Here is a 20,630-nt window from a genome sequence, read left to right as displayed (position 1 = left end):
CTGCTCAGTGGTGGCTCGAGCTGTGGGCCGGATCCCGGGGTTTCTCGAGCGACACTCCTCGCCCGTGAGTGAAAGGGGGTTTGTTGGGTGTGGGGATTGTTATAGTTCGTGACGCCACCCACGGTTGTGGTGATTGCACCACCGCTGCTCAGTGTGGGGGTCCCGGGGATGGTGATGCGGAGCAGCCAGGTGTTGTGTTGCCCCTCCGTGGGTAGGGGTTGGTGATCCCGGGGCCCGGTGATGAGATGTAAAGTGTAGGGCCTGGAGGGCGCAGGGACGCGGGGGCAGCGCTGTGCCTTGCGGCACTATGGTACTCACTCAGCCTGACACACGGACACAGTTTGTACGGTAAACTAACGGCTGGTAGGACGGTCCCACAGACGGCTGCACCTGCACTCCCGGTAGGTGACGGTGATGTCTCTCTTCCTTGCACCTATGTTGACTGATGGTAGCGGTGGATTCCCTCCGGTTACCCGCTCCCCGACTGCAATCTGGGCCGGAGGAGCTCTACACTTTGCCCGCAGGCGCTGGCCCTGAGAAACTGGTGCCGTGGCGGTGGCGGTGTCTCTCCAATACGGGTTGGGCTGTTGCCTTCAATCGGGACTTGGTTGTTGGGGGATCTGCGTCCCCGTCACTGACGGATTTGGCAAATCTGGCGACTCCTAGCCTTGCCGGGGTCCGAGAGGCCCCTGCCCTGGTGCTGACTGTCCTTTGGAACACTGCTCCAGACCACCGGGCACACAGCCAACGGGGTCCTTCCAGGAACTTCCATACGGTCCCCCTCCAGACAGTCACCGCCGTTGCTGACCTTGCTGTTCTGGCCCTCACAAAGCTGGACCCTTCAGGCTGTCTTTCTCTTCTGTCACTTTACTTTCACTTAGTTGCTTTACTTTCTCTCTTAGCTCCTCACACTTGCCCTGCCTGGGCTTCACTTCACTCCTTCCACTTCCTCCTCCCTGACAGTACTGCCTGGTTTCTTCCTGCCTCCAGTGTTGTGAGCTCCTCGGTGGGCGGAGCCAACCGCCTGGCCCACCCCCTGGTGTGCATCATCAACCTCTGGAGGAAGGCAACAAGGATTTGTGGTTAGCTGTGATGTGCCTACCTGGAGTGTGGGGTGTGGTGGTGTGTGACCTGTGTCCCCTGGCTTGCCCAGGGCGACACAAAAGGGGTTAAAGATCAAATCCCCATGGGTGATCATCATCCCATTAAAGAGAGATACCGCCCTGTACCCCCAGCACAGTATCAGAGTGCCAAAGAAATGTTACGGGAAATGAAGGAGGCTGGGGTTATCAGAGATAGTTGTAGCCCCTGGGCAGCTCCACTAGTGCTCGTAAAAAAAAAAGATGGTACAATGAGAATGTGTGTAGATTACAGGCAAATTAACCGCATTACACATAAAGATGCTTATCCACTACCCAGAATAGAGGAGTCACTAACAGCCTTAAAATCAGCTAATTATTTCTCCACCCTGGATCTCACCAGTGGGTATTGGCCGGTTCCCGTGGCAGAGGCGGACAAAGAGAAGACTGCATTCACAACACCAATGGGTCTCTGTGAGTTCAATTGTATGCCGTGCGGGCTCTGCAATGCCCCAGGGACATTCCAAAGGTTGATGGAGTGCTGCTTGGGCCACCACAACTTTGAAACCGTGCTATTGTACCTGGATGACGTCATAGTCTACTCCAAGACTTATGAAGACCACCTGAGGCACTTAGCAGAAGTGTTTGAGTCTTTGTCCGAGTATGGCCTGAAGATAAAGCCGTCCAAATGTCACCTCTTGAAACCAAAGGTACAGTACCTGGGTCATGTGGTCAGCGCAGAAGGTGTGGCACCTGATCCGGAGAAAGTCACCGTAATCAAGGACTGGCCAAGACCCACCACGGTAAAGGAGGTGCGGCAGTTCCTTGGGCTGGTGGGCTACTACCGAAGGTTCATTGATGGTTTCACCAAGATAGCAGCGCCCCTTCAAGATCTCCTGGTGGGCCAGCCAAAGCAGGCTAAGAAGCAGAGCCCTCCATTTGAATGGAACAGCCAAATAGAAACATCCTTTGTCCGGCTGAAAGGGGCTCTCACGGGAGAAGAAATTCTGGCCTACCCTGACTACAGCCAGCCGTTTGTACTGTATACAGACGCCAGCAACGTGGGACTGGGAGCAGTTCTGTCCCAGGTGCAGGGAGGCAGAGAGAAGGTGATAGATTACGCCAGTAGGAAGCTTCGGCCCACAGAAAGGAATCCAGAAAACTACAGTTCCTTCAAGCTAGAGTTCCTCGCTATTGTTTGGGCAGTGACTGAACGCTTCAAGCACTATCTGGCATCGGCCAAGTTCACCATCTTCACGGACAACAATCCGTTGACACATCTGGCAACAGCCAAGTTAGGTGCGTTGGAACAGCGATGGATGGCCCGGCTGTCTAACTTTGACTTTACCATCAAGTACCGGGCTGGCAAGAAGAATAACAATGCTGATGCGCTGTCCAGAATGCCTCACTTACCCGAGTCTGGAGAAGACCTGGATGAACTCGAAGAGATAGTTACCGGCTTTCCATCACCAAGGTGTTTCCCAGTGTGAGCATGCTGTAGGAGTGAAGCGCTCGAGCCAGCACGAGGTCTCGGTCAACCCATTACTCCACCATAATTGGGAAGAGACACAGAACGGTGACCCGGCCGTGCGATTGGTCAAAGAAAAGCTAGCACAAGCTGAGACCCATCTCGGTCCAGACACTCCACAAGAAGCCCAGCAGTTGTAGAAGGAGAGGGGACGACTGTTCACCTACCAAGGCAAGCTCTGCAAGAGATATGTCAACTGGCGAACGAATGAACTCGTCTGGCAGATAGTGGTCCCACAGAGGGATGCTCCAATGGTCCTAGCAGCTTACCATGATAAAGCAGGACACTTCGGGTGGAAGAAGTTGGAGACCCTACTCCGCGATCGGTTCTACTGGGTGCACATGAGAAAGATGATCGAGAAGTGGTGCCGAGACTGTGGTCCGTGTAACCTGAGGCGGAAGGATGATGCCAGCCAGAGGTCTCCCCTACAGCCAATTGTCACGAAGCAGCCCCTGGAGTTGGTGGCCCTGGACCACGTGAAGTTAACACCAAGCCGGTCAGGCTATGTGTACGCCCTCACCATTGTGGACCATTACTCTCGTTTCCTGGTAGTAGTGCCTGTGAAGGACCAGACAGCCAGAACAGCAGCTAGCGGAAAACAGTAGAGAGGGGTTTCACACCGCGCCAATGACCGACAACTCCTGAAATTTCAGATCAATGCTTCTTTATTTCACGCACAGGTCAAGTCAACGCGTTTCAAGAGTCTTAGCTCTCTTCATCAGGACAAGCTGGCAAAGAACATCAAACCCATTTGATGTTCTTTGCCAGCTTGTCCTGATGAAGAGAGCTAAGACTCTTGAAACGCGTTGACTTGACCTGTGCGTGAAATAAAGAAGCATTGATCTGAAATTTCAGGAGTTGTCGGTCATTGGCGCGGTGTGAAACCCCTCTCTACTGTTTTCCGTTATCTGCCAACCGGGGACTGCTGCCGTGACCTGGAGTTACATGCTTGCATAGGAGTTGTGACTTTCACAACCTGATCTGGTGAGTAGGATTACTTATCTTAAGACCCCTTATATACCGGGGTAAGACCCTATTGCGCTTCTTTTTCCACAGAAATTATTTTGAGAACAGCAGCTAGAGCATTCCAGGCATACTTTTGTCGGCCTCACGGTTATCCGGAAAGGGTACTGACTGATCAAGGTCCTACATTCGAGGCCGAAGTGTTCCAAGAGTTCTGTAACATGTACGGCTGTAAGAAAATCCGAACAACACCGTACCACCCCCAAACCAATGGATTGTGCGAGAAGATGAACCATGTGGTTATTGATATGCTGAAGACTCTACCTCTGGAAGAAAGAAACCAATGGCCAGAGAAGTTACCAGATCTGGTAGACCTGTACAACCATATCCCACTAAATTCGACCAACTGCAGCCCTGCTTACCTGATGCGAGCAAGACCTGGCAAGTTACCTGTAGACTTTGAGATGGGGACTGTGTCACCTGAAGCGGTTCAGGAGATAGAAGATTGGGATACAGAGCGACAACAGCAATACCGCAAGGTCCAGGAATGCGTAGAAAGGAGCCTGTCCCAAGCAAGAACGAGACAAGAGCAGAACTACAATCAAACAGCCCCAGCAACTCCCTTAGCACCTGGAGAACATGTCCTCAAGAAAAAGCGGAGGGCGCATAAATTAGATGATCAGTGGGAGAATGAACCCTACACCATTATTCCCTCCAACTTTGACAATAGTAAGGTATGCCTCATAAGCAAAGATGAAGGCAAGACCTATCAAGCAGTTTCTCGAGACCGCTTGAAAGCGTGCCCTGAACGGTGCAGAACCCAAAAAGAAGTAGAAAAAGTACAAGAAAGTCCCCAAAGTCAAGAAAAGGAGGAAGAGATGATCCAAACAATCCTTGGAAAATTCCCCAAAACTTGGACCCGAATAAACAATGCCATAGTGGTACCAGTCTTGACGTTCCCGAAGTTGGTCGAGCCAGAAACAGAAGAGGTTCCAGATCCACCTAAAGAACCGTCCGCTCCAACACAAGATGACACGCCAGCAGTAGAACAGGAGGCTCAACCCCCTGCCAGTGGTGAACCTGCCGTACCCTTGGCGAATCTGAGACCCCGTAGGCAACCAACATGCATCCCTGTCAGGGTTAGGCCTACTAATAACACGGGGGGGGCAGACACTCCAAGTAGTCAGGAACAAACCCCAGAGCTACACTGGTCCCAACGTAGCACTCGGGGACAGCCCCCTCCAAGGTATAGAACATAGAAAGTAAAATACCTAACAGAGTGTAAATAGTTATGTGAAAATGTCTGGTATGTAATGTTTTGTTTTAGGTGATTAAGTAAATGGACAATTGGGCCACTGGACTATGGGTGGCCAACACTCTAATTGTACATAGTTAGCACCAGTGTGCTCCACACCCCTGAAGAAAAACCCGTCCGGCGTGCATAGAGTGGGGTCATCAATGCTCTGACGCACGCCCAGAGCCTACTTTGGGGGTTTGATTGCGGCGGGTCCCCCATGGAGCAGTGTAATGGACACTCGGCAGGGAGCCACACTGGACTCTTATAGTAGTGTTTAAGTTTGTAACGTTTAAGTAATGCGCCTCCCATAATGGGATGCAATGTTCTAACATGTTATGTTTTGTTCTACAGTCCGGGAGTACTGAATTTAACTAAGGGGGAGTGTGGCACCCCAGGACCTGGTCGCCACAACAGCATTGCCCTTCCAAAGGGTTAATGCTGAGCCTGGAGGTAATTGGGAGGTCCATTGACCAGTAAGTTTAACATCCAACGCAGTTCTCCCTCCGGCCAGCAGGGGGAGCTCTGAACCTGGAATTCCAGGGAGCATTCCTTAAGTCTGACCTGAGGGAGGAAGTAGTGTTCAGTCTGTAGAGAGAAGTGATAGCAAGCAGACGCAGAGTGTGCTGTCCTGTGGATCTGGGGCCTAGAGCTGGAGCAGCTTGGCCCAGGGAAGCAGGAGTAGCAGAGACGCAGAGAAGAGACTCGGACATCGGAGTCTGTGGCCACCAGGGCTTAAAATACTCCCTGGTAGCCGAATCCGAAGGGCAGGAGAGCTGCAAGCACCTGGCCCATAGACAGCCCGAAGGTACAGCTGCATCATCAGGGCCCGGTGTGGACTCCAGCAGAGAAGCACCAGAGAGGGCCTGTGCAGCCTACCACAGAGGGAAAGGGACGTACCACCGGTCCCAGCAGCAAGAGGGCCATTGCTAGATCCAGAGAGCAGGGTCCTATAATAGTAAAGAAAAGAACAGGAGTAGGCCTCATACTCAGCTGGCCAAAAAGATCACCCCAAGTACTTCCAGGCCGACCGGATCCCCTTCACCACCTGTGACGGCCTCCCAGGACTGGACTGTTCTTAAAGTAAAAGAGGAAAAGGTAAAGAGACTGTTGTTTGTGCCTGGTTCTTTCATTGCCTGTCGGCCCTGCACCGTGTTAGCCACACAACACCATAGACTTTCACGAGCACTAACAGTGTCCCCGGGGCTCCGCTCCACCTGTGGGGAGCAGTACCACCATTGCTGCCGTATCATCACCCCGGAGGCCTCACACAGCAGCGGCGGCTTAATAGCCGCAAACCACAGGTGGCGTCACGAAACAAATACTTTAATTGCTCCCAAGTCACCAGCCATATTTAAACTGATACCCACCAGGGCCACGGAGTCGGGTCCCGCCACCACTGACTACCCCCGGACTAGTCCGGCCCGGCACCGGGTGTCCCATAGCCCTGGGGTGGACGAGTCACTGTCGTCTTGATGCAGAATTTGTGAAGTGAAAATTACTGGACATGTAATAAAACATGCAATGATATTAATGATATTAATGATATTGGGGCATATTTGGGAAATGTTACCGCTTTCCTGAGTGCAGAATGCTGATGTTTCTTCCCGTCTCAGGTTATGGGGGGGATGATTGGCGCTGTTAATGCCTTCTGCCACATGAAACCTTTTTGGCTTTTGTCCATGAATATGAAGAATCTCTTATGAGTGACATATTGCAGGTTTATTTCGTGTACGCGGTGATTTTCCTTCTCATGTTTTGTTTTCTGCTCTGGTGAAATACGAGTCATGTCAGGATCATTAGAATAATTAGGAATTGATCACAGATGTGTCGGTCTCTTTGTGTATAAGGCTATGTGCGCACTAGGCGTTTTTTTCACGCTGCGTTTTTATGTGCGTTTTTGTCTAAAAAACGCACCCGCGGCTAAAAAAACGCGGCAAAAACGCATGCGTTTTTGCCGCGATTTGGTGCGTTTTTTGCTGCGTTTTTGCTCACTGCGTTTTTAATCAGTGCACAATGCCATTAAAGATTGTTGATGAAAAAAAAAAAAAAAAAAAAGGTCTGATGTCATTTCCTTCTTCAAAATGTTCATTGTATGCAGGAGAGCAGACAGCTGCAGAACTAGTGTATGCAGGAGAGCAGACAGCAGCTGCAGAACTACAAGTCTCAGCATCCTCCATTCACTAGTGTATGCAGGAGAGCAGACAGCAGCTGCAGAACTACAAGTCTCAGCATCCTCCATTCACTAGTGTATGCAGGAGAGCAGACAGCAGCTGCAGAACTACAAGTCTCAGCATCCTCCATTCACTAGTGTATGCAGGAGAGCAGACAGCAGCTGCAGAACTACAAGTCTCAGCATCCTCCATCCAGGACTGTATGCAGTTTTTTGCCCAAAAAGAAAAAAAAAAATGACATGGGCTTCGCCATATTTTTGTATGCTAGCCGGGTACAGCAGGCAGGTACGGGCTGCCCCCAACCCCCAGCTGCCTATTTGTACCCGGCTGGGAACCAAAAATATAGAGAAGCCCTTTTTTTTTTAATTATTTCATGAAATAATTAAAAAAAAAAAATGACGTGGGCTTCGCCTAATTTTTGAGTCCAGCCGGGTACAACTAGGCAGCTGGGGATTGGAATCCACAGTGCAGGGTGCCCATGCTTTCTGGGCACCCCCACTGCGAATTGCAGTCCGCAGCCACCCCAGAAAATGGCGCTTTCATAGAAGCGCCATCTTCTGGCGCTGTATCCAACTCTTCTAGCTGCCCTGGTGACGGGTGGCGAGCTAGGTAATAATGGAGTTAGGGCTAGCTGTATATTATCAGCTAGCCCTAAGCCCGAAATTCATGGTGTCACGCCAATATTAGACATGGCCACCATGAATTTCTAGTAATGATAAAAAAAAAACACAACACAGAGAAAAATATTTTTATTAGAAATAAAACACAACACAATTAGTGACTCCATCTTTATTGAAATAAACCCCCCTCCGCAGTAATCCTGGGTCAGGGTCCCGCGCCGTCCAATCAGGATCCAATATCATCTGATCGGTTTGCTGGAAGGCAAAGCGATCAGATGATGTGTCAGGATCAAGTGCCTGAATCACATCACACATCAGCTGATTGTAGAAAAGCCGGTTATACAATCAGCAGATGCATCGGTGCAAAAAAAAAAAAAAATACATACTCACTTATGTGCTGTGGTGATTACCGGCAGCTCCTGGAGCGATCGATTGGACAGGAGTCTGATCCTATACGATCGCTGCCGGAGCTGCCGGTAATCAGCTGATGAAGTCCCCTGACGGCAGGATCAGCTGATAGCCGGCCGAAAAAGCCGGCGAGACTACGATCAGCTGATGCGTCAGGTGACTGCATCAGGTGATCAGCGCCAGGTCCTGCAAGCAAGGTTCTGCCCCGGGGAGACTGCACACAGCCAGAGCGGCGGGACCGGGAGGAGCTGGGAGCGGGCATGGCACCGGGACCCTGCGGACAGGTGAGTATATGACATTTTTTTTTTCTACTGTTCACTTTGGTTTACGCCGCTGCCTCCACCTCCCGCCCAGACATGGCGCCGCACGGAGCTGACATGCACAGGACGGGAGGTGGACGCAGCGGTGACGGTAACGGGAGGATTCCTGCTTCTGTGTTTACCAACAGAAGGAATCCTCTTCCTGTACACGTCACTTTACTGCCCACCCCTTGCGTTTATAGCTGCGTTTTTAGTCATAGAAACGCGGCTATATGCGTTATTCATTGCGTTTTTAACATCTCATTGAATTCAATGAGTGAAAAACGCAGTGGAAAACGCAGAAATAATTGACATGCTGCGTTTTTGTGGTCACCACAAAAACGCAGCTAAAAAAAAACGCTGTGTGAGGACAGCACTTCTGAAAACCCATTGACATTGCTGGGGAAGCAATGTCACTGCGTTTTCAGCACAAAAACGCGGTAAAAAACGCCGCTAAAAACGCGGCAAAAACGCCTAGTGCGCACATAGCCTAAATGTTACATTTTGTCACAATGCTTGAGGCTATGACTAAGGGCAACTGCCCAAAACGTGTCAGACCTTTGCCTGCAGGCATGGAAGCCTTTTTATCATTAGACGGGTGTGCTAATTTTCCTTCTAGGGCTATGTGGCGCCCCTGACCTGGTCAGGCACCACTGAGTACTGCACCCATGCTGGGGGCAGTGCAACACAGGTAATCCAGAAGGCTGCCCGGGGTGTGACTACACAGGCGCATAGTAATCAGATCTCCCACATAGACCTTTGAAAGGACCCCTGGGAAATCCAGTAGGGGGCGTGGCCTCCATCTCCACTCAAGGGGTGTGGTAGAGAGCCTGGTTGCTAGGTGGCGTAGGCAGGCACAGAGGGGAGGGAGTAGTGAGCCAGTCAGTCAGTGAAGCTCAGGGAGAGCAGTCGCAAGGAGGAAACCTGCAGGCTGTCACTAGTCAGACACTGCAGGTGCAGTGGCTACTGATGGGGGAGAACGGTCACCTGGTAGTGTCGCCCGAAATCCAGGCAAGGCTGGAGTGCAAAGAGGTGACTGGGTACGGGGACTGCCCGGCGAGGGCCAGGCCCGCACGGGGTTGCAGGTCCCCAGAGCAGGGGCCCATTCAGTTGGCCTGCTCAACCTGAGGGTGGGGGTACTTCATACCCTCCACCATAACACCACAGAGTCAGCAGCCACGTAGCAAAGTGAGGGCCCATAGCTCACAAGAGGCAAGCAGCCAGAGTGACCTGGTCCAGGCTACAAGCAGACGGGCCGAAGAAGGGGAGAACAAGCCGCAGCAACTTCCTTGGGTGATCCCAGCAGGACTACAAGTCTGGGTCACCACAAAAACACGAGGGCTAGGAAGGCGAGTCAGCAGCCACCCCCTAAGTCAGCCTGAATAAGCCTGGTTCCCCTCTTGGAGCATCACCCGGGGTTACTCACCCTGCCACCTGACTTGAGTAAAAACCCTGAAAGACATTCCTGCCGTGCGTGTGAGTCATTCTGCGACCTGTGGTACTACACACCTTCACTGGGCCCTGGGGCTAGCTTCACTCTCGGGAGGCCACCACATCAAACTGCACCCACCATCAGCCCCAGGTGTCCCCTAAACTGCAGTGGCGGTCGCCCTGACCGCAGTACCGAGAGTGGCGTCACGAATCGTATAGAAGTCAACCTACCTGTGACCAGAAAGACCCAGGACGCGCCGTCTCCGAAGACCCTGAGACGACCTGAAGGTAATGGGGCCACGGGGTGGCACAGCTCAAGCCCCCGTTACACGTAGCGATGTCGTTAGCGAGATTGCTGAAATGTCACAGGTTTTGTGACCTCGCTAGCGATCTCACTACGTGTGACACATGGCAGTGACCGTTCCCGCTGCGATATCGTCGATCGTACCTGAATGTCCTGGTCCATTTTTTTGATGGTTGGTGTCCCGCTGGGCAGCATCCATCACTGTGTTTGACGCCATAACAAAGATGAGCGACCTCATTGGCGACTCACCTGGGTGGAAACACTACGCCTCTATCGAGGTCTGAGTCATCAGAATAGCTGCTGTGTGACGGGTCCCAACGACCACCGAGGTCGTTATACGGATCGCCGTATCGTTGCTGCTTCGCTAATTAGATCTGCCTGTTAGCCAGCTCACTAGCGACCCTGTAGCGACGTACCAGCGATCCTGAGCAGGTTGTATCAGTGTCAGGATCGCTGGAACGTCGCTACATGTAACGGGACCCTAATCATAATCACAGCCAGAAGGGAAAGAGTCCTTAACCCCTTCAGCATCAAATGATAGTAAATCCACTGCATTACTCTGTGCACTCTACAGAGGACCTGAGATCAGATAAGCGCTGATACGTCCTGATCCCAGATCCCCCGGATGTAACATGCGGCCGTAACATGCGGCCATAACAAGAGAGAACAATGAGACCCATGTTAAGTTAGTTGGATCTCGGCTAGGAAGCACTAGGATCTATAGCTGAGGCTGGATCCTAGGGCCTGTGTATGGACTGTTACAGACTGGAGATCAGTGGCCACTTGGGATTGTGTTTTATTGTTCCCCCTGTTGGACTCAAGGAACTCATATAAGGACCATTGCCATATTTTCCCTGGCATCGGAATACCAGGCGGTGCCCCTGGATCTTTTGTTTTGTTGTGGACTCCTTGCAGACTTTAAGGATTTATATTTGTTTGGTGCTTTATCTTTGTGGTTCCAATAAAGCCCTTTGGATTGTTCCTTGGCCTGGCGTCCCTCACTGCTCTGTCGCATACCACATCACAAACTGGTTGGCAGCGGTGGGATCAGAGCAGAAGAAATGGAGGACAACGGCCCATCAACGTCTGAAACCAGAACCTCAGGATACAGGAACTGGACTATGTCGAACCTCAAAACAAAGGCCCGTGAATTAGGAGTTGGCTACAAAGGACTCTCCAAGGAGCAACTAATTGAGGCATTGGAAAATGCTTGCCTACAAGATGGCACCGAGGAACAATTTCCACAACAAGGGGAGGAAAGATGGGAGCTGGAGGTAATTACCCAAAAAAGTCAATGGGTTGTGTGGTATGAGGAGGAGATGGCACTGCTTGGAGATGAGGCCACCATAGAAGATAAGAGGCAGGCTATTCGCAGAGCTCAAGAGAGGGCAGCATTGCTGGAGAGGAGGTTTACTGTGGAAGCAGCTAGAGGCTCCAGACAGACTGTAACCAACCAGCACCAACTATGAGGGAATTCTCCAGAGCGTCCCGCAAGGACTTTAAGCCATTTAATGAAGCTGCAGGCGACATTGAGGGCTTCTTCCAGGACTTTGAGCATCTGTGCCGATTAATGGAAGTCCCAGAAAGAGAGCGAGTCAGACACCTGGTGGGCCTCTTGGAGGGTGGAGCTACCGACGCCTATAGAACTATGGACCCTCAGTGGAATTGTGAGTATGGGGAGATAAAACAGACCATTATAGAACATTATGCCGTGACCCCAGATACTTATAGGACTCAGTTCCGTATGTTAGCCTGTGATGGGGAAGTGTCTTTCAAAATGTATGCCCATAAACTGAAACAAGTATGCCATCGCTGGCTGGAGGAAGAGGGGGCCTTAACTTGGGAGACGTTCATCCAGGTCATCCTAAAAGAACAGTTTTATGCCAAGTGCCCTACTGAGATCCGGGAATGGGTGCGCGAGAGGACACCAGAGACAGTGGAACAAGCTGCTGCTCTAGCTGATGAGGTGCTCACTATCAAGCCTCAGTGGAAGAAGCTGATAGCAGAGGGAGCAAAAATGACCAGCTCCCCAACACCAGAGGTTCCTTGTCCTTCAGTGCCCAATGTTCCTCGACCTCCTAGATCACCACCTCATGTGGATACCCGTGTGTATGTGCCTCCAGTTGTTTCTACCACATTTTCTGGAATGCGACGAGGAGAGAAAGTAGATGAGCGAAGATGTTATAGCTGTGGGCATCCCGGGCATCTGCGGGCCACATGCCCTTCTATCCCGTGAAGTCATCCTCCAAATCGACAACCACCTCCAGCACCTGCACCTCCCTATCAGTCACCAAGGTCTCCTACCTACTTCTCCAGAAGGCAAACTGGACGGAGTGAGACGCAGTGCAGATGTTATGAATGTGGGCAGCCTGGTCATCTGCAAGCTCACTGTCCAATGTTCAGAGGCAGAACAGCTGCAGACCACCTTTGTCTGTCCATTATCTACAGACACCCTCAGCAGGAGAAGAGCTGGATTCTGGCCCTGATGATTTGCCAAGTGACTCTGATATGTTGACTTCCCTACCAGGAGTCTATGGAGTGCGAGCCACAGCCACCCATTCTTATTATCTTCAGCATAAACATCTACAGGAGGTCGTAATGGATGGTCAAAAAGTTGTTGGCTTTCGTGACACTGGGGCTTTTCTCACTGTAGCAGATCCCCGAGTAATTCAACCAGAAGCAATGCAAAAGGGGCCAGAAATTGCAATTGAATTGGCTGGAGGTACTCAGAGATATATTCCAAGAGCGAGTGTAACCCTGGATTATGGCTTTGGGACAAAACAATGCATGATTGGTGTCATGAGCGGCCTTCCTGCAGACATACTCCTAGGCAATGATGTGGGAGATATACAATGCCGATTTGTGGGTGCAGGAAGCAGAGTTTAAGTGAAGGTGTGCTGTTCCTAATTGTTTTAGTTAAAACTGTTATTTAATGTTTTTCCTGCTCGTCTCTGCTGCCATCTACTGGTCAGACCTTTTTCTCCAGCCCATGGGAGTGTCTGCTCATCCTCTTGCATCACTTCCTGGCATATTCAGTTCCAGCCAGAGTTTTTGTGAGAATCACATCCCTTATTGGAGCTGCTAGAAGCAAAGTCTTCTGACCTTAGTGACTCCAGAAACAAGCATGACAAGAAAACCACAATGCCAGGTACTTTGACTACTGTACTCTGAATGTCCTAACCTTTGGAGAAAATAAACCACCATTGTTTCACCTCAGCATGTGCATGTTTAACTTTGGAGCGCTCTGGTCCTGTCTGCCTCACCTATAGGAAAAACGAAGGTAAGATTCTCACAACATCTCACAACTACGCGCCTTCAATCGCCTTTAAGTGGGGACAGAACAGTCAGAAGACTTAGTTCCCTAAGAGCCCTGTAACTTCCCTTGTAATCTGCCTAGCAACAAGCCTTGTGCACTAGTCTGCCTGCACAGTGCATGCCTGGACAAGCCTAAGGGGAAGCTCTCCCATCTGCCACGTCCTGTGTCACCTCTGCTTGCATTGTAAAGGGACAGTTTATGCACCTGCTGTTTCCCTCTTGCCATACCCCTTCTATAGACTTGCAGTACATTATACCTCAGTACTGCACATCGCTGGACTGCAAACCCCAAGTTTTCCTAAAGACACCTTTGGAATCTCATCAGGGAGTCTTTGCGGAGCTGCACAACAATCTTCGGACCCCTATTCAAAAGTCAAGTTTCTTAAAGAGACCGTACACCTTAAATCAAAATGGCCGAAAAAGACCTCGGACAGTTCCTCACAGCTGAAACAGAGCAAATACAATCTGATACTGTCCATTATGAAGCCCAGGAGGCAGATCCCACGCTTCTAGCAGACCAAGTTGTCTGACCGAAGCAACCACGATAAAGGCCACTGAAAACTATCACACTATGAAAGATGAGCTATGTGAACACCTGGAAGAACAGTGGGAACAAGTCACCTATTACATGTCAAGACTTGAATCCTCATCAGGTGATGCCGCATGCTTACTAGCCGCTATGGAACGGCTGAACACAGCTCATGAAAGATACAAGAGACTGTCAACAAGGTACATTACCTTTTTAAAAGACTCTAAAATTGATGAAGCTTTTTCAGACCTGAGCAAGGCAGAAGAGGTGGACAAGGAAAGAGATGCCAAGGTGCAAGATGCCACAGACTGGGCCGAACACCGTATCTCTCAACAGCAAGAAACTAGATCACACCGATCAACCTCATCTAGACGTTCCTCTCGGTCATCCGGGTTATCATCCTCAAGAAGCTCAGCCCTGCGTGACAGGATACTAGAAGCCCGCATAAGAGCAGAGGAATCCAAGGTGAGACATTCCTTCACAGAAAGAGTAGAGGAAGAAGCCAAAAAGGCAGAAGCAGAAGCCCTTGCAAGAGCAGAAGCTGCTAAAGCAGAAGCCCTTGCAAAAGCAGAAGCCGCTAAAGCAGAAGCCCTTGCAAGAGCAGAAGCCGCTAAAGCAGAAGCCCTTGCAAAAGCAGAAGCCGCTAAAGCAGAAGCCAAAAGGGCAGAAGCGAAGGCTCGGATAAAGATTCTTCGGTCACAGATGGAAGAGGAAGTTGCACTAGCTAAAGTGAGACTACTTGAGCAAGCATTGATCCAAGGTCCTGATCCAGCTTACTCGCCACCACTGGAAGCAGACAATCCAGTTGATCGCACAAGAGACTATGTACTGAATCAGTTACCTGTAGCAACCCCGGTTTGCAGTACTATCCAAGCTGACAACACTGAAACATCCAACTTACCTCTACCAGTGCCAGTGCCACCAAAAGCACCCAAGCAAATTAATAACAGTCACCAAGAGGTGCCCTCTCAAACACAGTCACCACGGCAAGATGGCAACCAAGTGTTTCCTGACCCACTTCCACAGCTCAAGCAGCGGTCATCAGAATCTACAGAGGCTAAACCACAGCTCAACCCTGCAGCAACGTCATTTTACCCGGGAACATCTCATCCATTCATGCTAGGTAGCCCATACGCCCCAGAGGCATCACGAGTCGTCGTGGCAACAAGTGGTGAGAAATCAGATATGTCTGAGTTTGCCAGGTTCATGGTGAGCAGAGAGCTAATCAACACTAGTCTCACGAAATTTGATGATCGTGCAGAGAGCTACAGAGCCTGGAAACCAACTTTCAAGGCAGCCATCGCCAATCTCAACTTCACTGCAGAACAGGAGCTCGACCTCCTGATCAAGTGGTTGGGCCCAGGCTCTACAAACCGTATCAAGAGCCTCAGAACCGTCTATGTGGGACAAGCAGAAGCAGGTCTCGCTACTGCATGGCAGAGACTGGAACGCACCTTTGGCAGCGCAGAAGCAATAGAGAAAGCCCTATTCATGAGACTGCAGGACATCCCAAAGATCAACCTTAAAGAAGTCCACAAGCTTCAAGACCTAAGTGATCTACTCATGGAGCTGGTGCTCGCCAAAAGAGATCCTCGTCTGTCTGGTCTGTGCTACCTGGATACAGCCCATGGAGTGAACCCAATCGTGGTGAAGCTGCCATACAGTCTGCAGGAAAAGTGGACAACGTCAGTCTCAAGGTACAAAAGAGTGCATGACGTCACCTTTCCCCCATTTATTCACTTCTGCAAGTTCATCGATGAGCAGGCCCAGATGAGGAACGACCCCAGCCTCAACTTCCTAGAGTTCAACACTTCGGCAGCTGCAACAACATCATCATCAAGGTATGAAGGTGCCATACACAAACGCAGAGACATTAAGAACACTGTGAGTGTCAGGAAGACTGAGCTACCATCACCTGCAACGTCCACAGATAAACAGTACATCTCATCACGAGATAAGTCTTTCAATCAAGAATGTCCCATCCATAAAAAAAACGCACTCACTGAACAAGTGCAGAGGGTTTAGATCCAAAGCCCTACAGGAGCGCAAGAAAGTCCTCACAGAGCTTGGGATCTGTTTCAAATAGAAACAGATCCCATAGCATCTCTTGAGCACATGGCCAAGGACTGTAAATCCATCGTCAAGTGTGAGAAGTGTCATAGCGAAAAACACGTTTCAGCCATGCACCCAACCCAGCTAGCTAGAGACACACCGGCCGCAGTCACCACCGCTCCCACTCCAAGTCATAGCGGGGAGTCCAAGAATCAGACTGACACCACCACAGCCGTCTCCTGCTCATGCTCAGAGGTATGTGGAGAGGGCAAAATGCAGAAATGTTGTGCCCGAATATGCCTCATCAAGGTTTATCCCGAGGGACATCCAGAAAAGGCAATGAAGGTGTATGCCATCATAGATGACCAAAGCAACTGACTCGCCCACCCCAGGGCTATGGGACACCCGGTGCTGGGCCGGACTAGTCCGGGCGGTCGTCAGTGGTTCCGGGGCCCGACTCCGTGACCCTGGTGGGTGTCAATTAATATGGCTTCAGTGTTGGGGGTGATTAAAGTTTATATTATTCGTGACGCCACCTGTGGTTTGCAGCTATTAAGCCGCCGCTGCTGTATGGGGCCTCCGGGGTGAAGGAACGGCAGCAATGGTGGTACTGCTCCCCACAGGTGGAGCCGGACCCCGGGGCAACAGTTGGTGCTTGTGAGTGTCGATTGTAGTTGCGGTGTAATGCAGGGCCGACAGGGCGGTGAAAGGACCGGACACAAACAACAGTCTCTTTATCTTCTCTTTTACTGTGCAAACGGTTAGTCCTGGGAGACCGTTACAGGTGGTAGAGGGCTCCGGCCGGCCTGGAAGTAACTGAGGTATCTTTTTGGCCAGCTGAGTATGAGGCCTACTCCCTGTTCTTTCTTTGCTTTCATAGGACCCTGCACTCTGAGTTAGCAATGGCCCTCTTGCTGCTGGGACCGGTGGTACGTCCCTCTCCCTGTGTGGTAGTCTGCGCAGGCCCTCTCTGATGCTTCTCTGCTGGAGTCCACACCGGGCCCTGGTGATGCAGCTGTACCTTCAGGTTGCTTTGGGGGGCCAGGAGACCTGCAGTCCTCCTGCCCTTCGGATTCGGCTACCAGGGAAGGGTTTTACACCCTGGCAACCACAGACTCCGATGTCTAAGTCTCTTCTGTGCCTCTCTGCCAATCCTGCTTCACTGGGTCAAGCTATTCCAGCTCCAGGCCCCAGTCCACAGGACAGCACTACTCTGCGTCTTCACTCTCCAACTTCCCTCTCAGACTGAACACTAACTTCTCCCTCAGGTCAGGCTTGAGGAATGCTCCCTGGAACTCCAGGTTCAGAGCTCCCTCTGCTGGCCTGAGGGAGAAACTGCGTTGGATGTTGGTACCTACTGGCCAATGATTTCCCCAATTACCTCCAGGCTCAGCATTAACCCTTTGGAGGGGCAATGCTGTTGTGGGGACCAGGTCCTGGGGCGCCACACAACCGGTCCCTAGCAGGAACCAAATTCTTTGAAACCTTCGGAATTAATGGACCATCAGAACCCTACACCTTGAACACCTGCTCGGGTCGCATAGAGACTAGCGGCAGAAGAGCCCAGGGATTCATTGCTTCTCCTATCAATGGGAAGACTGAAATACGTCTACCAACGCTCGTTAAATGTGACCAAATACCCAGCCACAGGAATGAAATTCCTACCCCAGAAGCTGCATTTCATCAACCACACCTGAGACACCTCGCTAGTGTTATCCCACCTCTGGACAATAACGCAGAGATTCTACTCCTGCTCGGCAGAGACAATCTAAGGGTATACAAGGTGCGACAACAGTGTAATGGGCCTGACTATGCACCATACGCCCAGAGACTGGACTTGGGGTGGGTAGTCATAGGAAATGTGTGCGTTGATCGATCAGAAATTGACTCCTTCAAGACTTACGAGGATGGAGATGGGCGCACAACCTGCCTAAAGCCATGTCCTCATCACTATGAAGTGAAAGAGAAGTCTCCAGACACAATACAGCTACCTGACATCGCTTCTTATCTGCATATAGACAACTTGGGAAGATCAGTCTTTCTCACAACCAAGGACGACGATAAAGTAGCCTTGTCAGTAGAGGACAGAGAATTCATCAAAATAATGGACTGTGAGTTCTCTAAAGACAAAACCAACCACTGGGTCTCTCCATTACTCTTCCGATCTACCAGGGTAAGACTCCCAAACAACTGAGAACAAGCTCAGACCAGATTTAACTCTCTTCAGCGTTCTATGAACAGCAAGCCTGAAATGAGAGAACATATTGTTGCCTTTATGGACAAGGAAGTCTGCAACAACCTAGCAGAACCTGTACCAACCGAACTGAATCCAGCAGATCATGCAACCAGACCTATGTCTATAAGTTCTTTTGCTAACTCTTCTTGGCTTACAGGTCCAAAGTTCCTGCTGAGACAGACAGAAGAAGGTGTCCAGGAAGCCTTCAGCATCCTAGATTCAGACAACGATCCAGATGTCCGAGCTGAAGTCAATACCCAGGCCACCAGTGCAGAAAAAACGTCCAACCTCGGTTACCAACGTTTTGAACGTTTCTCCAGCTGGATGAGGCTCGTCAGGACTGTCGCTAGGTTAGTGCACATCGCCAGATGCTATCATACGGACCTTAAAAACAAAGACTGTCACCGCTGGCATGTCTGCCACAAACCCCTTTCTGCTGAGGACATCTCCCATAGCGAGTCCCTCATAATACGCCAGCTCCAACAGAGTGAATTCGCCATAGAATGGAAGTGTTTACACAACAAACAGCAGATTCCATTAAGAAGTCCTCTCACCAATTTAAACCCAGTCATCGACAGTTTCGGCTTACTGAGAGTTGGCGGTCGTTTGAACCAGGCTCATCTTGGAGTTGCAGAACAAAATCCTCTCATCATTCCCAACAAACACCATGTTACAGTCTTGCTGATCCGACACCCCCATGAAAAGACTGAACACCAAGGCAGGCAAATTACAGAGGGCGCTTTACGGTCTGCAGGCCTCTGGATTATTGGGATGAAGAGACGTGTAGCACAAATACTACACGATTGTTACGGGGGGCTGTCTCATAATAAAACCTAAAGGAATGTCAGACAGTCAGGGTCCACCGTGCAAAGACTCTGCTGCAGACTATGGCAGAGGATAAGGGGTATATAAGTGTGCCACTGTAAAAAATAATAGCACAAGTGCAGAGTGCAATACCTCTGTTAAACTCACAGAGGAATATAATTAGAAAATAAAGCAATTCCTCCCTTACTTGGAGGGTGTGTGGAATGGTCTCTGTTAAAGATCACAGAGACAAAAGCAGTGAGTGTGAAATGGCACCTACCTAGGCCCGTTCCTCTAGTGGTGCCAGGAGACGGACAGCAGCGTAAGCCGCACAAAGCTCCTACCTGCGTTCGCTCCACTAGTGTGCGAGGACACGAACCACTAGATATGGCACCTGCCTAGGTCCACTCTTCTAGTGGTGCAAAAGAGACGGACAGCAGCATAAGCCGCACAAAGCTCCTACCTCTGTTCGCTCCCCTAGTGTGCGAGGATACGAACAACTGCCAGACGCAGTATAAGGAACGTTACCCTAGCGGCAACGTCCACCTACGAGTAGAATCACAAGGCCCAGCCGGACCATGTGCCTCAGGCACCTGCCTATGTCCGCTCCACTAAGAGGTAAGGATACGGACTGCAGCCGAAGCTATAAGGTATAAGAACGCTACCCTGCCGGTAGCGCTTACCTAACATAGACAGAGAGATGCCTAGAGGGATGTGCACAGGGCGTCTACTCTCATGCATGAACCAAGAGGACTGAGCGCCGGGCGGCGTGCGTCAGGGTCTTATATAGACTCTGTGCCTCATCCAAGATGGAGGACACCAGAGCCAATTCGCTGCCAGAATGACAGCAATGACGTCACGCTGGCCTATCACCGAGCAAAGCGTCACAAGCACATGACCAGTGACCAATCGGCATAGAAGGTGTCAGAGACATGTGACCACGTGTCACAAGCACATGACCAGTGGCCAATCAGCTTAGAAGGTGTCGGAGACATGTGACCTCGTGTCAGCGATGATGTCACCCGCACATGTGCAATAGCTCCAAGATAGGACTTAGTCTCCAGCGCTTGCACATGTGCAATGGCTCCAAGATAGGACTTAGTCTCCAGCGCTTGCACATGTGCAGTAGTAAGAAATCCGGACATAGTCTCCAGAGCCACAGCAACCATAACAGTACCTCCCCCTCAAAGGCCCTCCTCCCGGCGACGCAGGTAATCGGCAACTAAGTCGGGAGCATGGACAGCCTCCTCAGGCTCCCAAGAGCGATGTTCCGGGCCATAGCCCTCCCAATCTATCAAGAAGAACCTGCGCCCTCTAACCATCTTAGAACCAACTATGGCTCGTACCTCATAGCTAGAGCGAGAGGAATCAGAGGCAGGAGAGTGCACTTCACGAGCGTGAGGTAAAATAGCCGGCTTTAGCAGTGAAACATGGAATTTGTCATGGATCCTAAGATGGACGGGTAACTTCAATTGATAGACTACAGGATTTACCTGTCGAAGAACCTCATAAGGACCCAGGAAGCGAGGAGCAAATTTGACAGAGCTCACTCTAAGTTTCACGTGTTTTGCAGAGAGCCACACAAAATCCCCTG

This window comes from Anomaloglossus baeobatrachus, chromosome 6, assembly GCF_048569485.1.
Source record: "Anomaloglossus baeobatrachus isolate aAnoBae1 chromosome 6, aAnoBae1.hap1, whole genome shotgun sequence".
Taxonomy (NCBI): Eukaryota; Metazoa; Chordata; class Amphibia; order Anura; family Aromobatidae; genus Anomaloglossus; species Anomaloglossus baeobatrachus.
The sequence above is the reverse complement of the archived record's forward strand: the minus strand, read 5'-3'. Positions refer to the sequence as shown.